Genomic DNA, 20,389 nt, shown 5'->3' on the forward strand with positions numbered 1-20,389 from the left:
TAAAAATCAGTCTAACTGCTGCCCTTTGTACCTTCTGTAACCAGTTCAGATGTGTTCATGGAATGCCATCTAACAGGCGGTTGCCATAGTCCAACTGGGAATTGACCAATGCCCCCCACAAGAGTGGCATGGTCATCCCATGGTACATATGGGGGAGCGAGCCGCAATAGGCACCAGGAGTAGAGGACTGACGGATGTTTCGCGCCATCCTGATTTTCACATCGCAGATTGTCTTGCCAGAGACAGTGAAAAAGAGAAAGAGAGAGAGAGACAGAATATGAGCTAGTGGAATGGGACCTGTCTACTAGATGCTAGTGGTTGGACTGCAGGGCTGCAGGTTCTTTGGCCTTGTGTCTCCTACTACTTCCTTCCCCCCAACAGACTCCCCTCTTCGAGATATTATCCAACTTTTAAACTGTGATTTCAAATGTGGATGATGATCATGGAAGTAAAAATACCTTTGCTTCAGCAAAAGCCTGGGGGATTCACGTGTTAAAATCTAATCCTTGAAAGCAATTATTTTCTGTGGTCAATTAAGCTCTAAATGGCTATCACAATGCATTCCCACTGAAATACTATTATTTTACTTACTTTGCAGATTCTATAAAGTGCAAAAAGGAAAAGGTGAACATGGTTTGGCTTAAGCTGATGTGTGTGCGCACATCCCTCTTTTTAGGCCTGCTTCCCTCTATTCCAGTAGTCTGCTACACTATTTCCCCTTCTGGATGACACACATGGGCCTCATTATAAGCCTGGCGGTCAGGAAATAAGGGTGCCAGTAGCACCATACCAGCACCCTTTCCAGACCGCCAGACTACAACTATGCCTGCAGGGGCCGCTGCTCCCAGCCAGTCTGACCTGCCGGAGGCACCGGCCCCTGCCGGCATGGATTTCACTGAAGCACCAGCACTGTTAGCAACGGTGCCGGTGCTTCCGTGTCCCCATATCCCCGTGGAGTCCTGTTGGACTCCACGCGAATGGGGAGTTACACTTTCCTTCGCCTGATATCCCAGGCCGCCGGGGCTTGCCCCGGTGGCACAGGGATATCAGGCGGCAGAAACAGTGTTACGAGTTCGGCGGCAGCCCGGCGGTGTCCCCATCTCGAAAGGGCCATTGGTCAGCTTGGATATGGCAGAATGGAGTGGACCACAAAGCTGGGCATTGTATCAGCTTCTGGAGGTTAAAGTTCCATTATCTTCTTTAAATCTTTCTTGCAGATCTTGACCAGAGGCTTCTCTGCCCAGGCACTGGCTTCCTTTTGCCTTTATTCTATTGTCTACTTTCTTTCTCTCCCTTCTTCCCCTTGAATCATACATAACATGATAACTAACCCCTTACTACTAAGAGGTTCCTGACTTGGAGTGATTACATTGGTCGCAAGCATGTCAACATTAATCATTCTGTGTGTTTGAAGTGCAATTGTTTACTTTCCTCTGTGAAATAATCTCTACCTCCAACCACAAAGCACTCCTGGACTATGCGTGGGAACAATGACAGTAGTCATAGCAGTATTCATATTTTGGATGTATTTGGAAATATTCATTTCTGAAACATCACAGACTTGACTTCTTAGTCCGGATTTGCCATTTATTAAATTAGGACTTTGGACACAGTTCCCATATGCCAAATGACACTACATTTCTTGGTATTCTGCCCTGCTTAGAAAGATCCACGTTTGAGAGATTGACAGAAGCCTAAATATCTGACCTTCACATGCAGGGAAAGGGTCAGATCCTCTCCTGTTATTGCTCTTATTGTGCATTCCTTGGCTGTGCACTTCGTATTACAGTATAGTTCGTTTTGGCTCTCTTATGGATGGCTATTGATGCTTCATGTAACTGTTTTAAATGTATCGTCCATCACATTAATACAGTTTCGTCTGTCCGGAGATTTAATAACCCTGTTTGCGGATCATCGGGTCATCTCGTCCTCGCGTAATATCTACAGAACAGTGTTGAGGAATCTGCTTAATAGCAGCATAGGGAAACATAGGGTCCAATAATAACATCACATGTCTTTCTACTTACAACTAATTCAGTGCAACCCATCAAATATTTCACCTTGGGCAAAACTCATTCCAAGGGCCTCATTACGACCCAGCCGTTAAGGGGTTAACGGCACCGTAAAAGGTTGCGGCGCCGTTAACCCCTTAACGCCTTACTACGAGGTCCCTTTGCGGGTCCCGACCTTAACGGCTGGTCTATACCAGCCGTTAAGGTAGAGACCCACAAAGGGACCTTGAAGGTAATTACGGTACCGCAATTACCGCCTTCACCATTCCCATTGAGCATTATGGGGCAAAAATGGGAATGGGGAAGGGCCAATGGTAAATGGGGAATTACCACCCCGCCAACCTTGGAATGGGGCGGTAATTCCCCATTTACCATTGGCGGAATCGGTAAAATACCGGCGGCAACCATGGCGCAACTAGCGCCATTGTTACCGCCTGGGTCGTAATGACCCCCCCAAGAGTTCTGCTCTTCTGGGCCTTTCTGCCTACAATGACATGGATAGCACATTTCACCTCAAAAGATACATAAGTGCACGAAACTTCCGTTGTAAAATACCTTTTTATATGTCTTATATTTACTAAAAATGGCTAAATGTATGGGTTGTTTGTCCCAAATAGAAGACGAAATTTTGCGCATTAGTTGATCTGAACTAGGCAATGGTTTTGAACACATAACTTCTGATGTTTTAATAAGCCACATTCCCAAGGGAAAATAAAGTCTGTTCCATGATTCTCCTGCAGGCCAGGCAATAACAGCCATGTAATGTGTTTTTCTACTATGTAGAATATACTGCTACTCAGATGTGCAGTAATTTAATGCAATAAGCCTCCCTCCTGATGGTGCACCCCAGTCAATAGGGTGGCCAAATGGGGGGGGTGATGTTTTACCCACCTATGCACTTCTCTCAACAAGAATAAGGTAATTTAGTCTGATTGCTTAATTGTTATTGTTATTGTTATTTTGCACTTATATAGCGCCTTATATACCATTGGTATGGTCTGAAGGCGCTTGTAGGTTGAACGCCCTTGGGAACCGAAGTTCAGATCAGTAGAGAGAGTAGGGAGAGTCAAAAGGTGCGTGTGAGCACCGGGTATGTGTGCAGCTCGTGCGGTACTCGTGTAATAGCTGCTTCTTAGCGGTAGGTGTGGTGGTTGAGAGATCAGGAGAATGTGTTCGTTCTGGCAGGATTTATCCGGAACGGATGTGGCTGCGTCAGGCCTGAGGAAAACGCCTGGCTGGGGGTGTGGAACCAGCAGTGATTACATAGAATGATGTGGAGTAAGCGGCGGAATGTTGGTATGAGAACAGTTATACCGAATGGTGTCATAGTATCTCTGTGTTCTAGTTGAGTGGTGATGTAAGGAGAGAGTAAGCATGGTGGTGTGGTATGATCGGTTATATGCTCTTTCACTGAGCACACTTCTAATTGCAACTTTCCCAGAGAGGGTACTGGGCGTATTTCTAAATACAGTTTTCCACAGAGAGGCTATTGGGCATACTTCTAGATTCAGTTTACTAGAGGCTATTGGGCACACTTATAAATGAAACTTTCCAGAGTGTCTATAGGATACAGTTCTATAGTCAACTTTCTCAGATGCTATTGGGGACACTTCTAAATTCAACTTTACAGAGCGTCTATTGGATACACTTCTATAATCAACTTTCACAGAGGGTATTGGTTGCACTTCTAAATGCAACCTTCATAGCGACGCTATTGGGCGCAATTCTAAATTCAATTTTCTACGTAGTGGATTCTGGGCGCACTATTAAGTCAATTTTCAGAGAGGCTTTTCCAGAGAGGGTGTTGGGAACACTTCTAAATTCAATTTAACAGAGAGACTATTGGGCACACTTCTAAATGCAACTTTCAAGAGTGTCTATAGGATACATTTCTATAGTCAACTTTCATAGATGTAATTGGGAATACTTCTAAATTCAACTTTACAGAGCGTCTATTGGATGCACTTCTATAATCAACTTTCACAGAGGGTATTGGTTACACTTCTAAAATGCAACCTTCACAGCGATGCTATTGGGCGCATTTCTAAATTCCATTTTCTACGGAGAGGCTACTGGGCGCACTATTAAGTCAGTTTTTCAGAGAGGCTTTTCCAGAGAGGGTGTTGGGAACACTTCTAAATTCAATTTACTAGAGAGACTATTGGGCACATTTCTAAATGCAACTCTCAGGGAGGCTATGGGTACACTTCTAAATTTCACTGAGGGGATAATGGACATACTTCTAAATGCAACTTTCATAGAGTGTCTATTGGGAACCCTACTAAATTCATAGCGAGGTTATTGGGCACACTTCTAGATGCAACTTTCCAGAGTGTCTATTGGGCACACTTCTGAATGCAACTGTCACAGAGGATCTTGGGTACACTTCTAAATTCAGTTTACCAGACAGGCTATTGGGCACATTTCTAAATTTATGGAGAGGCTATAGGGCACGCTTTCTTAATGCATCTTTCACATGTTAACATTTATAATTCCATCTAGATGCGACGCAGGCGGATATTAACAACTCCATCTAAGTGTGGATATGCTAACATTCACAATTCTATCCAAGTGTGGACATGCTAACATTCACAATTCCATTTGAGAGTGGGCATGCTAACATTTACAATTCTGTCTAAGTGTGGACATGCTAACATTCACAATTCTATCTAGGTGTGGACATGCCAGTATTCACAATTCCATCTGAGAGTGGGCATGCTAACATTCACAATTCTATCCAAATGTGGACGTGCTAACAATCACAATTCTATCTAGGTGTGGACATGCCAGTGTTCACAATTCCATCTGAGAGTGGGCATGCTAACATTCACAATTCTATCCAAGTGTGGACATGCTAACATTCACAATTCTATTCAAATGAGGACATGCTAACTTTCACAACTCCATCCAAGAGTGGACATGCCAACATTCACAATTCTGTCTAAGTGTGGACATGCTAACATTCACAATTGTGTCTAAGTGTGGACATGCTAACATTCACAATTATATCCAAGTGTGGACAATGCTAACTTTCACAATTCTATTCAAATGAGGACATGCTAACTTTCACAACTCCATCCAAGAGTGGACATGCCAACATTCACAATTCTGTCTAAGTGTGTACATGCAAGCATTCACAATTCTGTCTAAGTGTGGACATGCTAACATTCACAATTCTATCTAGGTGTGGATAAGCCAGTATTCACAATTCCATCTGAGCGCGGGCATGCTAACATTCACAATTCTATCCAAATGTGGACATGCTAACAATCACAATTCTGTCTAAGTGTGGACATGCTAACATTCACAATTATATCCAAGTGTGGACAATGCTAACATTCACAATTCTATCCAAATGAGGACATGCTAATTTTCACAACTCCATCCAAGAGTGGACATGCCAACATTCACAATTCTGTCTAAGTGTGGACATGCTAACATTCACAATTCTATCCAAATGTGGACATGCTAACAATCACAATTCTATCTAAGTGTGGACATGCTAGGATTCATAAAACTTGAGAATCCATGCTAACAATCATGTTTCTGTCTAGATTTGGCGCAGGCTCGTCTTTGTGGTTCACTCGTGGTATGGTTAGCATTATACTGCAGGCAGTGTTTGATGTCCCGCCATTAATAGGTTTGGGCTGGTGGTCACATCTCTCTAATAATGCATGGTGCAGGTCTGTAGCAGTCTAGGCCATTGATAGGTAAGTTAGAGTGGCAGGAACTTTCTGGAGTAGAGTGATTGCTCTACTCCCCACCCATGCCCCACCCATGCCTAATTTGTTGATGCAAAAAGAACAAAGTAGCGCATTTTTTCACAATACATGTGACTAATTTTTCCCATTTATAAAGACCAATGTTCTCCACTAACTCCACATCTCACACCTCAGGGTGCATTATTGCTTGTATCTGAAACATGTACTTTACATAAGAGAGTGATATTTCAAAAATAGCCCACTGCAACTCTGTCAGCTTCAAGCATTTTCAAACGCTGGCCCATCCACACATCTCTGATTCCTGCCTTTTGAGACTCTATCTTCCCAGGGCACTGTCCCCTGTGTATAGGCCACTTAGATGTTTGGGAACTACTAATGATTGCAAGTGTTTTCTCCAGGGTATTGCCCCCTGGTCTTTTGTATCAAGGATTCAACATTTTGTGTAACTCAATGACTCAAATTGAGTACAATAAATTAGATTATTCTACTACTCTCGTGTTGGGAAATTACAATTAATTGACTCCTTGACATACTGTATATTATGTGCCTTATTTCTTGTAGTAAGGTCTAAAGTAAGAAACTGGATAGCAGGTGTTGACACCTGTGGTGATAGAATTACATTTCGAATGCAAAGAAATGGTGTAAGCAGAATCCAACGGTGGAACTTCTTTTGTTTTATAGACGTTTTACCCCAGCCAGCCTTGGGGAAAGGGGTTCACCCTACCTTCGTTTAATCATCCAAACATAGATGTCTTGGCATATGCAAACTGCTGCTATTATGCAGGTGTGTGCATACAGCCTGTACTGTTTATAATCAGTCTCTGCAATCTACATCAATGAAGCTTTTGCTATGCTCAAAAGTTTGATACAACCGCCATACCTCTGCTTTATCCTCAGTTAGGTGGAGATGTTAAATATTGTTCACTTCATCTCCTTCTGCTTGTATTCTGCCATCGCCCTGTGGGTTTTGCATGGGGGTTTCCGGTGACCCTGTGTCAATTATTCTCTCCTCTTTTTCCATGCCAGGTCCCTTGCGGCATCCTCTGCGTTTTCCTCTGTCTCTTGGCTGCACTTGACGTCAAGGCAAAATTCCTCTAAAGAATTGTGTTTGACTGGCATGTTTTCCATGTCCGAGGAAGCTCCTTCTGAACTTGAGGGCTAATTATCCGCAGACCTGTATTTTGGGGTGAGGTGCGCATCTCAATGCCATTCCTCATCAAAGCGCTTTGCAAACATATTTATCCGCTCCATCTCATAGATGATCTCATCCCTGAGGAAATTCCCCTATTTGCAAATCTGTATCCTCCTCATACGTCTCCACTTTTGGTGTGCGATTCTTTATCTCAAAAGCATCCATGACGAAGAACGTTTTCTCTTCTTGAACCCCCATTTCATCCAGGTACTTCTGACAGCTTGTTTTTTGCAAAGTTGAAAAGTGTATGCATCAGGTCAGATGAGTATGTTGTGCATTCCACTCCATAATTTAGCATCTCTGGGTCATGCTTCTTGTAAAATGGGGTAGTGTGCAAGCGAAGATCGCTGGGGATTCTTCTTAAATCTATGTAGTTATGGAGCATGGTCCCACCATTTGCTAATGTCTTTCTGGTGTAATTCCTTAAGAGCATCGGTTTGCTGTTCCTACATTTTTATTGGATCTGAAGTACCCGTTCTGCTCATTCTAACCAAGACTGCCCCTGCTGCTACTCTCCAGGTGTGTTTCTCCATCACCGCCTCCTGTCAAAATTCTTATAATGATCCAGGAAAATGGGGTGGATGCACCCCGCTTTCGTTCACTGGAGTTGTGAATATGTACTCTGGAGACGTCCGGCCGGCCCATAGATCCGAGGTTTGCTCCGAAGTACTTTAAGATGAGATAGCTGCACCCTTGAGATGGATGGGGGTGCTGATGTATTACTCCAACAGCAATTAATAAGGACAACTCAATGGTTTGGCAAAGGGAGTCCATTTAATGACACGTACAAAAAACGGGGAGTCATGGAAATCAGCAGTAATGCGATCATCCTTCTCGCTTCAACTCCAACGAACTTCATACAAGTTGCAACATTTATACTCTAAACGCATCATAATTGACATGTAACACTTAAAAGTTAACATGCAATTCTATTGGTTAGGAAAAGGTAACTTTAATATAGGTGCTATATCTGTATATGGTAACGGAGTGAGGGAATTGGGTAAAACACTGTGAGGTGGGCATCTAAGCCCTTCCTTCAAAATGACTACTAGGTATTGGGACTTCAATAGGTGTTGCTCTTCTGATAGGTACTGGGCAGAGCCCTACTGCGGCTCTCTGCTGGTTTATTTGCTCATCATACGTCACATATCTTGGTGTGAACATTCCTGATACTTCAAAATGGGCGACTGGAGTGCAGGCTTTATTTGGGACCTCCTCTACACTCACCCCTCTGGGCGATTCATCGACCACTTTCACCTCTGTCTTTGGATTCAACTTACTCGATTCTTCTGCATTTGTCTTCACTCCATCGCCTGGGTTCATTCCTTCTTCATCTTCTGGGTCTGTACATGATGGCTTGAAGAAGTGTCTCTTTGGAGTCCATACTTTTATTACTCCTTTCAGGCTTCCTGCTGTCCTTACATGTTCGTCTTTTTTCCATGTCATTAGTTGACATTGTCCATTTGGGCTACAGTAAACCCATCTTCCCACATGATTTCTGTGCTTTCTGGGATAGAGAAACTTTCTTCCTTCTGGTGCATGAATGCTGGCCTTCACAAAGTCTCTTATTTCCTCATCAGTCAGGTCTTTGGGCTTCCATCCTGGCTTGACATCAATCATGATCTTCATCCCTATGGCTTTTTTTCACAGTCTTCTGGCACTGAGAGATTATTATCTTGATAACACAAAATCCTAGCAATATCATCACTAACAGGGCTCCCAAGAACTTGAATGTGTCTTCCATCCATTGCGGGACCCATGAAAACAGTGATCCAAACCAGCTGTCATCATCAACTTCGTCGGTTTCATTGATCATCTGGTTCTGTAGGTTTGTTAGCATACCTATGGCTTCTATTAAAGTTCCATTCTCCTCATGAGAAGGTATAAATGTGCAACATGATTCTCCTATTTTTGCACAAACTCCTCCATCCATGGCTGTGATCATGTCAAGGATATATCTGTTCTGGAGAATCATCAGTCGGCTGGCTCCTAACTCTTCCTTAATCGCATTGAATCCTTTTATGGTCGTGTTGATGGTCTGCAGTAACTCTCATCTGGTTATCTGCAACCATTTAGTGTTCACTCCAACTTGGATTCTTGGCATGAAAATCGTTGTGAACACTGATGAGGTGGGACTAAACAGCCTATGTTCATATGGGATTGCATGAAAGGCTTCTTCTGATTTAGCAGAGAAGTAATTCTCTCTCTTCATTCGAGTTATCAGTTCCACAGATCTCTTCTTCCTCAGGTGAGCATCTGCTTTCGGCAAACTGTCGATATTCAGGTCACTTTTTGGGATCACTAATGCTGGAACGTGGACATTCACTATTGTGCATGTGCCTCCCCAGTTTTTCGGCAGTCTGATGTATGCCTTGGATCCACATGCCCAATAATGATCCATAATTACGGCAGTGCCATGAACCATTCCTGGAGCGTCAAAAACTCGTCCACAGTTCTGATTCTCTCCCATTCTCCTTGTGCCATTGTTCCTGAAGCATAGTTTCGGGCTTTCTAGTGGCACTATCTGTAAGGGTCCCCCTCTGTCTTCGACCCACGTCAGTAGTTTTGCAAGTTGTGGCCATAATGGCTTCCATATCCTTTGTGAATGTTCAATTGCCTCCTTGCAGGCTCCAGCGACCATCCATGCTCTGCAGATCACTACTCCTATCTCCCATTCGTCTGGTGAAAGCACTGTTCCCCAAATCTGCATTTGGCCTCTGTTTTTCCAATTTTGAGCCTCTTCTGGAGTTATTCCTTGGACATTCAGCTTCTGGTTTGCCTCTCTTCTGATTTCTGCTCCTTTAACTCCAGGCTTCTCGTACTTGATCACGTGATTTCTAGTTTGAGCTTTGTTTCTTGTCTTAATGTCTTGAACATAATCATCTTCATCGGGATAGGCTGTTTCAGTTGCCCATATTAGGGAAGCATCACTTCCCATGAACTGGCCTCTAGTTTTACACATGGCTACGTGTGAAAGACAGTGTGCTTTCTGGACATCAACTTCTATAGCTACAAAGATCTTGGACTTCCCCATGCTGTATGGTAGGAGTGCGCAAACAAAGCATTCCCCTTCTGAACTTCGTCTTCCAACTTCCTTCATGTGCTGGTACCAAATGTTGTTTCCCAGATGTACTGTGCTGTCCAGGTAGTCGTTTAGTTCATTGTCATCTCCATGCATGCTTCTCTTGATTCTTAGGGGGTAATTCATAGAATTCAGCGCACAAGTGGCGCACACGGCTGGCACACAGTGTGCGCGTGCGAATCCCTGCGCCAGCCGCGTGCGCCAAAACCCATTTCCGCGCACAGCGTATTCATGGATTCCAGCTACCAAAACCAGCCGTGGTGCACAGTGGCGCAGCGACCCTGCAGCAGCGCCAGTTACGCCCCCGAGAACGCCTCTCGCGCAGGGAAAAGCCATCAAAATCCCCAATCCAGCGCAAAGGGCTGCGCTAACCCTGTACCAGCACGGCAAGCGGGCTACGTGTATCACTGGGGTGCGCGGGAAGTACCTCATGTCATTTCAGCTGGGTACGTGCATTTCAGGGATGCGCGGGAAGTTTCACATGCGATTCCATCAGGGTACGTGTATTTCAGGGGTGCGCGGGAAGTTCCACACGCGATTTCAGCAGGGTACGTGTATTACAGGGGTGCGCTTCAAGTTCCACACGTGATTCCATCAGGGTACGTGTACATCAGGGGTGTGCGGGAATTTTCACACGTGAATTCAGCAGGGTACGTGTATATCAGGGGTGCGTGGGAAGTTCCACACGCGAATGTCCTGGCTACGTGTATTTCGGGGTGCGCGGGAAGTTTCACACGCGATATCAGCAGGGTACGTGTATTCCAGGGGTGCGCGGGAAGTTCTGCACGCGAATGTCCTGGCTACATGTATTTTGGGGTGCGCGGGAAGTTCCACACGCGAATGTCCTGGCTACGTGTATTTCGGGGTGCGCGGGAAGTTCCACACGGGAATCTCCTGGCTACGTGTATTTCGGGGTGCGCGGGAAGTTACACACGTGAATCTCCAGGCTACGTGTATCTTGGGGTGCGTGGGAAGTTTCACACGCAAAGTCAGCAGGGTACATGTATATCAGGGGTGCGCGGGAAGTTACACACGCAAATCTCCTGGCTACGTGTATCTTGGGGTGCGTGGGAAGTTTCACACGCAAAGTCAGCAGGGTACATGTATATCAGGGGTGCGCGGGAAGTTCCACACGCAAATGTCCTGGCTACGTGTATTTCGGGGTGTGCGGGAAGTTTCACACGCGATATCAGCAGGGTACGTGCATATCAGGGGTGCGCGGAAAGTATCACACGCGATTCCATCAGGGTGCGTGTATTACAGGGGTACGCGGGGAGCACCACACGTGAATTGCACGTGTGGGTCCTCCCAGGTGTTCCCTCTACACCCTCCACGGCCCCTGCAGGTGGCTCACACCACAGGGACCTACCCTGCACATGTCCTGCAGGCACCCCATCCACCATGGCCATGCCCCCCAGCCAACCCACATGTCAACTTGCACTACTGCCCACCAACGCATGTCCCCCTGCACCCCCAGGGGCAGCCTCCACCAGGCCCCCACCCATGTTTCCCACCACCCCCACCCCCCTGCAGTGCAGGGGCACCCTCCACCAGGCCCCCACCCATGTCCAACTCATGTTCCCCACCACCCCCACCTCCCAGCAGTGCAGGGGCACCCTCCACCAGGCCCCCACCCATGTCTCCCACCACCCCCACCCCCCAGCAGTGCAGGGGCACCCTCCACCAGGCCCCCACCCATGTCCAACTCATGTTCCCCACCACCCCCACCCCCAGCAGTGCAGGGGCACCCTCCACCGGGCCCCCACCCATGTCCAACTCATGTTCCCCACCACCCCCACCCCCCAGCACTGTGGGGCACCTGCCAGCAGGCCCCCACCCATGTCCAACTCATGTTCCCCACCACCCCCACCCCCCAGCAGTGCAGGGGCACCCTCCACCAGGCCCCCACCCATGTCTCCCACCACCCCCACCCCCCAGCAGTGCAGGGGCACCCTCCACCAGGCCCCCACCCATGTCTCCCACCACCCCCACCCCCCAGCAGTGCAGGGGCAGCCTCCACCAGGCCCCCACCCATGTCCAACTCATGTTCCCCACCACCCCCACCCCCCAGCACTGTGGGGCACCTGCCAGCAGGCCCCCACCCATGTCCAACTCATGTTCCGCACCACCCCCACCCCCCAGCAGTGCAGGGGCAGCCTCCACCAGGCCCCCACCCATGTCTCCCACCACCCTCACCCCCAGCAGTGCAGGGGCACCCTCCACCAGGCCCCCACCCATGTCTCCCACCACCCCACCCCCCAGCAGTGCAGGGGCAGCCTCCACCAGGCCCCCACCCATGTCTCCCACCACCCCCACCCCCAGCACTGTGGGGCACCTGCCAGCAGGCCCCCACCCATGTCCAACTCATGTTCCCCACCACCCCCACCCCCCAGCAGTGCAGGGGCAGCCTCCACCCATGTCTCCCACCACCCCCACCCCCCAGCAGTGCAGGGGCAGCCTCCACCAGGCCCCCACCCATGTCTCCCACCACCCCCACCCCCCCAGCAGTGCAGGGGCACCCTCCACCAGGCCCCCACCCATGTCTCCCACCACCCCCACCCCCCAGCACTGTGGGGCACCTGCCAGCAGGCCCCACCCATGTCCAACTCATGTTCCCCACCACCTCCACCCCCCAGCACTGTGGGGCACCTGCCAGCGGGCCCCCACCCATGTCCAACTCAGGTTCCCCACCACCCCCACCCCCCAGCACTGTGGGGCACCTGCCAGCAGGCCCCCACCCATGTCCAACTCATGTTCCCCACCACCCCCAGCCCCCAGCACTGTGGGGCACCTGCCAGCAGGCCCCCACCCATGTCCAACTCATGTTCCCCACCACACCCACCCCCCAGCAGTGCAGGGGCACCCTCCACCAGGCCCCCACCCATGTCTCCCACCACCCCCACCCCCCAGCAGTGCAGGGGCACCCTCCACCAGGCCCCCACCCATGTCTCCCACCACCCCCACCCCCCAGCAGTGCAGGGGCACCCTCCACCAGGCCCCCACCCATGTCCAACTCATGTCTCCCACCACCCCCACCCCCCAGCAGTGCAGGGGCACCCTCCACCAGGCCCCCACCCATGTCTCCCACCACCACCACCCCCCAGCAGTGCAGGGGCACCCTCCAACAGGCCCCCACCCATGTCCAACTCATGTCTCCCACCACCCCCACCCCCCAGCAGTGCAGGGGCACCCTCCACCAGGCCCCCACCCATGTCTCCCACCACCCCCACCCCCCAGCAGTGCAGGGGCACCCTCCAACAGGCCCCCACCCATGTCCAACTCATGTCTCCCACCACCCCCACCCCCCAGCAGTGCAGGGGCACCCTCCACCAGGCCCCCACCCATGTCTCCCACCACCCCCAACCCCCAGCAGTGCAGGGGCACCCTCCAACAGGCCCCCCCCATGTCCAACTCATGTCTCCCACCACCCCCACCACCCAGCAGTGCAGGGGCACCCTCCACCAGGCCCCCACCCATGTCTATCACCACCCCCACTCCCCAGCAGTGCCGGGGCAGCCTCCACCAGGCCCCCACCCATGTCCAACTCATGTTCCCCAGCCAACATGTCATCACAATCTAGATCCCTGGTCCCTATGGTCAGCCTCCAAATGCAAAACACCCACCAGAGTATTGCATCCACCCACTCATAATTGGCAATTACATGACAGAACACCAATTGCAAGTTCCGAAACAAACAGCTGTGACCCCCCCTGCTGGAACAGAAGACTCCCGACTGGGATACCATCGCTCCACAGCCCAGCCCCAGGACCCAGTTGCCCACCCACTCCTGCCTCTGGGGTTGCCATGTCGGGCACTGAAACATCTGGCACCACTGGCAACCCCCGGCCAGAGAGGCAGAGGGGCACCAGCTTCACCGCCACCGAAGTTGGTGTCCTGGTGGAGCAAGTCCTGGGGCAGTATGATGCCCTCTTTGGAAGTAAGCGCGCCAACAAGGAAGGACGGACTCGGATCTGGACGGACATCGTGACTGCCATCAACGCGGAGGGTTTGGCAGTCCGCGACTACCAACATGTCAAGAAGCGCTGGGATGACTGCAGGTCCAGGACCCTCTTGAAGGCCCGGCACCTCGTGGATGGGGGCCGGTGCCGCATAAGTCCCATCCAGATGAGGGTCCTGGAACGCGTAGGCCCAGCGCTCCACACCCAGATCCTTGAGAGGCAGACCCGCCTGGAGTTGAGCGGTAAGTGGCCAAGGATTGCTGTGTGAGACACGGCATGTCGCAGTGTGCTGGTTGTCTGATACTTGCCTGTATGTGTGACATAGGCCATGTATGCATGTGTGTGTGCAGGGACGTCATGCATGTGAGACCAGTAATGTGTGAACCATGTGTTCAAATGCAACATGGGTTGCCCTATGCGGAATGGCCACATAAAAGCATGCCAGTCTCTGTTCCTGGACATGGGTGGGGGTGAGGGATGGGTGCTGATGCCATGTACATGTATGCTGTCCATTTCTGTGTGTCTGACCTGTGTGTCTGTGACTTGTGAATTCCAGGGATGCATGACACATGTCTGTTGCAATGTTCAGGTTCACTGATGCAGCCTAGTCATCCTTGTATCCACTGTGTCTGTGGTGTACGAGGCCAGATGGATGAAACTAGGGTGAAGTGTGTGCATGTGATAGGCATGGCCCATGATGCATGTGAGTTCCAAAACAACAGTGTATGTTTCAAGAATCACTTGGACATGTATGCTAATGTCCATAGCATGCGCCATGCCTGTTACCACATGTGTTTTACCTGCACTGAGCCATGTGTTGTGGAGGGACATGATGGAAGTGATCTTTGACAGTGCCACTCATCTGCTATTGCTTCCTGTCTAGGGGACCATTGTACAGTACCCTGATGCTTGTGTTCTATGTCTCCCTCTACACAGCGCCACGTGAAGAAGAGGGCGGAGACGGCTCTGTGGAGCAAAGTGGCGGGGATGCCCCCACGGCTGCAGCGGAAGGGGTGGGTGAGCCCCCACAGGGGCTTGCAATGGCGGAAGACGGGGTGGAGCCATCCAGGTTGGTGGTTTCCACAGAGGAGGAGGAGGCTGCTACTGAGGCGCACATGGGGCCTGTTGGGGGCATCCCTGCTGGTGCAAGTGTTGCAGTCCAGGGGCAGGGGCAGGAGGCAGCACAGGTCGCCGTGGAGGGGCCTGTGCATGTCACTGTCCCTGACACTGTGACTGCACCACCATGCACCAGCAGGGATGCCCCATCGCAGGCCCGTCCGCAGGTAGGGGGGATGTCCATGTCATCTGACTCCCTTCCACCTGCGGACGAGGGGACCCCTGGCCGTATGGAGAAGGTCCTGATTGGTGTCGCGTTGCGCACAGGTGCAATTCGTGATGAGGTGCGTGCTTCCCGGGAGGAGCATGCACGTCATCACGGAGAGCACCGTGCCGACGTGGCCCAGTTGGGATCGGCCATGGTCGGGGCTTTCCTACATGTGTGAGCCAATCTGGCGACCCTCTCCTCCTCTGTGGAGACTATGCACCAGTCGTTCTCCATGCCGTCTTCCGGCCCAGATGCCACCAGGGCCCCCTGTGGACCTGTCCCGACCAATGCAGCCGGCTCGGTGGGGATCCCATCCCTGCCACAGTCGGGAGTCGGAGGTCCAGCAGGGGTGGACACACCAGCAACTGGACCCCAGCAGATGGAGGATGTGACGGCATCATCGGGCAGGGCACGTGCACGACGGCGTCGGTGGATTCCATCAGCCTGGATGCTGTCGTGCTGGCACAGGCAGTTGCGTCGGAGGCAGCGGCAGGCTCGACGTGGGAGGCATCATGGCTCGGGGCCATCAACATCAGTGGTGCAGGCATCGGCCGGAGGGCAGGAGAACCCTGGAATGGGAGTGGCTTCCGTGTGGGAGCGGTTGGGCCAGCAGATAGGTGCGGAGCGGCAGCGGGCAGAGGAGGAACGGCTCACAATGGTCAGGGCGGAGAACTCCATGCGGAGGGCGCTGAGGCGGGCTGAGTGCCTCGAGGGTCTTCGCAGGGAGTTGGAGCTGGACACTGCTTTATCCCTGCGAGACCTCGGGGCCAGGGAACATGCCCGCCTCCAAGCCATTGAACAGGAGTTCGATGATGCCCTGGCCCATGACAACATCCAGTGAGCCGTTGGACTAGCCCGCTGCCCATGTAAATAGTTATGTAGTTAGTGTTAGGTTTCCTTTGTTTTTTGATTTTTTTTGGACCTTTTGGACATTGGCCACATTTTTGTATATAGTTTATTTTATTAGTTAGTGTTGTTAGATAGGTTTCATTTCTTTGGTTGGGACAATGGACCCTGGCTTGTTCGTCTGTACATAGTTCACTGTTGGATTTTATTTCACTTTCACAATTTACCCATGGAGCAATGGCTTTCAATTATTATTTCCCATTGGATTTTCTTTTGTGGACAGTGACTTTGGACACCATTACTTTGGATTATGATTTTTGCTTTTGCTTTTTTTCACGGACATACTTCTTTTCATTTCTGTACATTCCCATTTCTGTTTCTTTATTTTTGAATCTATTTATGTTTCCTCTAATACATATTTTTTTATCGAACTTCAATGTGTAGTATCATCTCATTGGTTTCATGCATATCATGATATGGGTTTTGAGATTCACTGACACCCATTGGGTGTATGTGAGGGACATGTGTTTGTTTCGAAACTTGCAATTGGTGTTCTGTCATGTAATTGCCATTTCAGAGTGGGTGGATGCAATACTCAGGTGGCTGTTTTTCATTTGGAGGCTGACCATAGGGACCAGGGATCTAGATTGTGATGACATGTTGGCTGGGGAACATGAGTTGGGGCCTGCTGGCAGGTGCCCCACAGTGCTGGGGGGTGGGGGTGGTGGGGAACATGAGTTGGACATGGGTGGGGGCCCGCTGGCAGGTGCCCCACAGTGCTGGGGGGTGGGGGTGGTGGGGAACATGAGTTGGACATGGGTGGGGGCCTGCTGGCAGGTGCCCCACAGTGCTGGGGGGTGGGGGTGGTGGGGAACATGAGTTGGACATAGGTGGGGGCCTGCTGGCAGGTGCCCCACAGTGCTGGGGCGTGGGGGTGGTGGGGAACATGAGTTGGACATGGGTGGGGGCCTGCTGGCAGGTGCCCCACAGTGCTGGGGGGTGGGGGTGGTGGGAGACATGGGTGGGGGCCTGCTGGCAGGTGCCCCACAGTGCTGGGGGGTGGGGGTGGTGGGGAACATGAGTTGGACATGGTGGGGGCCTGCTGGCAGGTGCCCCACAGTGCTGGGGGGTGGGGGTGGTGGGAGACATGAGTTGGACATGGGTGGGGGCCTGGTGGAGGGTGCCCCTGCACTGCTGGGGGGTGGGGGTGGTGGGAGACATGGGTGGGGGCCTGCTGGCAGGTGCCCCACAGTGCTGGGGGGTGGGGGTGGTGGGGAAAATGAGTTGGACATGGGTGGGGGCCTGCTGGCAGGTGCCCCACAGTGCTGGGGGGTGGGGGTGGTGGGGACATGAGTTGGACATGGGTGGGGACCTGGTGGAGGGTGCCCCTGCACTGCTGGGGGGTGGGGGTGGTGGGAGACATGGGTGGGGGCCTGGTGGAAGGTGCCCCATAGTGCTGGGGGGTGGGGGTGGTGGGAGACATGGGTGGGGGCCTGGTGGAGGGTGCCCCTGCACTGCTGGGGGTGCAGGGGGACATGCGTTGGTGGGCAGTAGTGCAAGTTGACATGTGGGTTGGGTGGGGGCATGGCCATGGTGGATGGGGTGCCTGCAGGACATGTGCAGGGTAGGCCCCTGTGGTGTGAGCCACCTGCAGGGGCCGTGGAGGGTGTAGAGGGAACACCTGGGAGGACCCACACGTGCAATTCACATGTGGTGCTCCCCGCGCACCCCTGTAATACATGTACCCTGATGGAATCGCGTGTGAAACTTCCCGCGCACCCCGAAATACACGTAGCCTGGACATTCGCGTGTGGAACTTCCCGCGCACCTCTGTAATACACGTACCCTGATGGAATCGCGTGTGATACTTTCCGCGCACCCCTGATATGCATGTACCCCGCTCAATCGCGTGTGTAACTTCCCACGCAACCCCGAAATACACGTACCCCGCTCAATCGCGTGTGTGACTTCCCACGCAACCCCGAAATACACATACCCCGCTCAATCGCGTGTGTAACTTCCCGCGCACCCCCGAAATACACGTACTCCACTCAATCGTGTGTGTGACTTCCCGCGCACCCCCGAAATACACGTACCCCACTCAATCGCGTGTGTACCTTCCCACGCAACCCGGAAATACACGTACCCCGCTCAATTGCGTGTGTAACTTCCTGCGCACCCCGAAATGCACGTAGCCTGGACATTCGCATGTGGAACTTCCCGCGCACCCCTGTAATACACGTACCCTGATGGAATCGCGTGTGATACTTTCCGCGCACCCCTGATATGCACGTACCCCGCTCAATCACGTGTGTAACTTCCCGCGCAACCCCGAAATACACGTACCCCACTCAATCACGTGTGTAACTTTCCGCGCACCCCCGAAATACACGTACCCCGCTCAATCGCGTGTGTAACTTCCCACGCACCCCCGAAATACACGTACCCCGCTCGCAAAGGCCCAATTGCTGTATGTTGCCACTTTTGTAATGCGCAGGGACGCTACCGCCTGCCTTCGTGTGGCAGACGTGTTTCGGCTTGTGCGTGTCTTTGGCTGTGCGTGGCTTTGCCCTATTCGATTCCATGAATATGTGTGGTTCGAGTGCGTGTGGGCGTTCCGTCTGCTTCCCTGCAGTACATCCCCAGTTACGCCCTTATTTTCGCGCGTTGTTCCCCATTCCGCGCGTTATGCCTCGTGTTCCGCCCACTTTCTGGTGTATGCGCCGAGGTTGTGCGCTTTCACTGTGCGCGTCGCGCACGCCTTTCGGGATGTTGCAGTGAAGTGTGCGCCATGCACGGGTTTGGCGCACATCCCGAGGAAAACACGCGCAGGGACTTCCATGAATCGCACGCGTGCGCGTGCGCCTGTTTTTTTGCGCTTGCGCCTGCTTGCGCAAAGATTTTCGGCGCACGTTTGTTCCATGAATCGGCCCCTTAGTGTTTTCCTATAGTTGGCTATGACTACATCCCTGAATGCATCTGTATGGCTTTTTCTTGCTGGAGGATTCTCAGGTATCCCGGTCCATGGTGCAGGCCTCCTCATCTGCACCTTTTGAGTGGACAAAAGTCTGGCAGCTCTTTCTTGGTCTTCATGCATCTTTTTTCTGTTGGTTATAAATATCCATTTCAACCACCCTGATGCTGGTCCGCTGTATGGTTGTGTTGTAGAACTTGTACTTGTCCCTTGTGTAGGAACATATATGCTTGGCAATACAGTCTCTGTGGTTTTGTTCTTCAGTTCCTCTTGTATTTTCCTTGCTTTGGCTATGAATGGCCATAATGAGTCTACTATCAGTTGTGTTCGTGCAGAGAGCTCCTCTGAGTTGGTTCTTGATTTCTTAAGGGTCTCTGATATGACTGCTTCTGTTGGCTTTCTCTCCATCTCCCCTTGTCTTTTCACAGCATCTGCAGTTTCTTATGGCAGGCAGTCTCTTCTTCTCTACTGTTTTGGCTTGTGGTTCTGCAGTCATTGACACTTGGCCTGTTTCATGTGCATTCAGTGTTTGCATGCGTGTGGTTGTCAGTAACTTTTATTCATTAATTCTTTGCTTACCCTGTCTCCAGCTTTTCTGTTTGTTTGTTACCCCAAGTGTGTGTGTCATTGATCATCAAATCCATTTCAAGTTCATTCATTCCTCCGTCAGATCTTCTAGGGACTGGAATAACTATGTAAGGTCTGAGTGCTTTTGTGGGTTTCATGCGTGCATCATTAGGTGGGTGCACTGGAATTGGAACGCTTTGTGCACCAATAAAAGATGCAGTTCTGATTGTTAATGACAGTAAAACAATGATGAATATGATACACAGATACATTATGCCCCTGTATGTCAGGCGGCAGCATTTACTTCCAGAGAAGCGTGGTTGTCTCTCCACCTGCGGGAGGACCAGATTGCTGCTCTGGACCCCCATCTCAATCATTCACCAAATGTCACTTTTATTGTATTCCCTCAACCAATATCGTCTTTCGAGTTCTGGGTTTAAGAGTGTCAGGTGCTCCACAAGTGTCCTCCCTCTTGTGGATGATGAGTTGTCTCTTATCTCAGGATACAGTTCCTTTGCTAGACTATGGGAAAAATCCAATCAACTAACACCTCAGTAAGTCTTTTTACTGTGCATGTTCAAAGTAAGTAAGCTCCCAGTCCACTCCTCGGATTTGCTTCAGTCCTGAGGAAATATTGTATGCTGGTCAATATGAAGAGTAAGGACAGAATAATAACAAATGCAATAGTGAAGTTCTTGATACTGTTTCCTC

The sequence above is a fragment of the Ambystoma mexicanum genome, chromosome 6p (genome assembly GCF_040938575.1).
Source record: "Ambystoma mexicanum isolate Mex_15411 chromosome 6p, UKY_AmexF1_1, whole genome shotgun sequence".
Lineage (NCBI taxonomy): Eukaryota > Metazoa > Chordata > Amphibia > Caudata > Ambystomatidae > Ambystoma > Ambystoma mexicanum.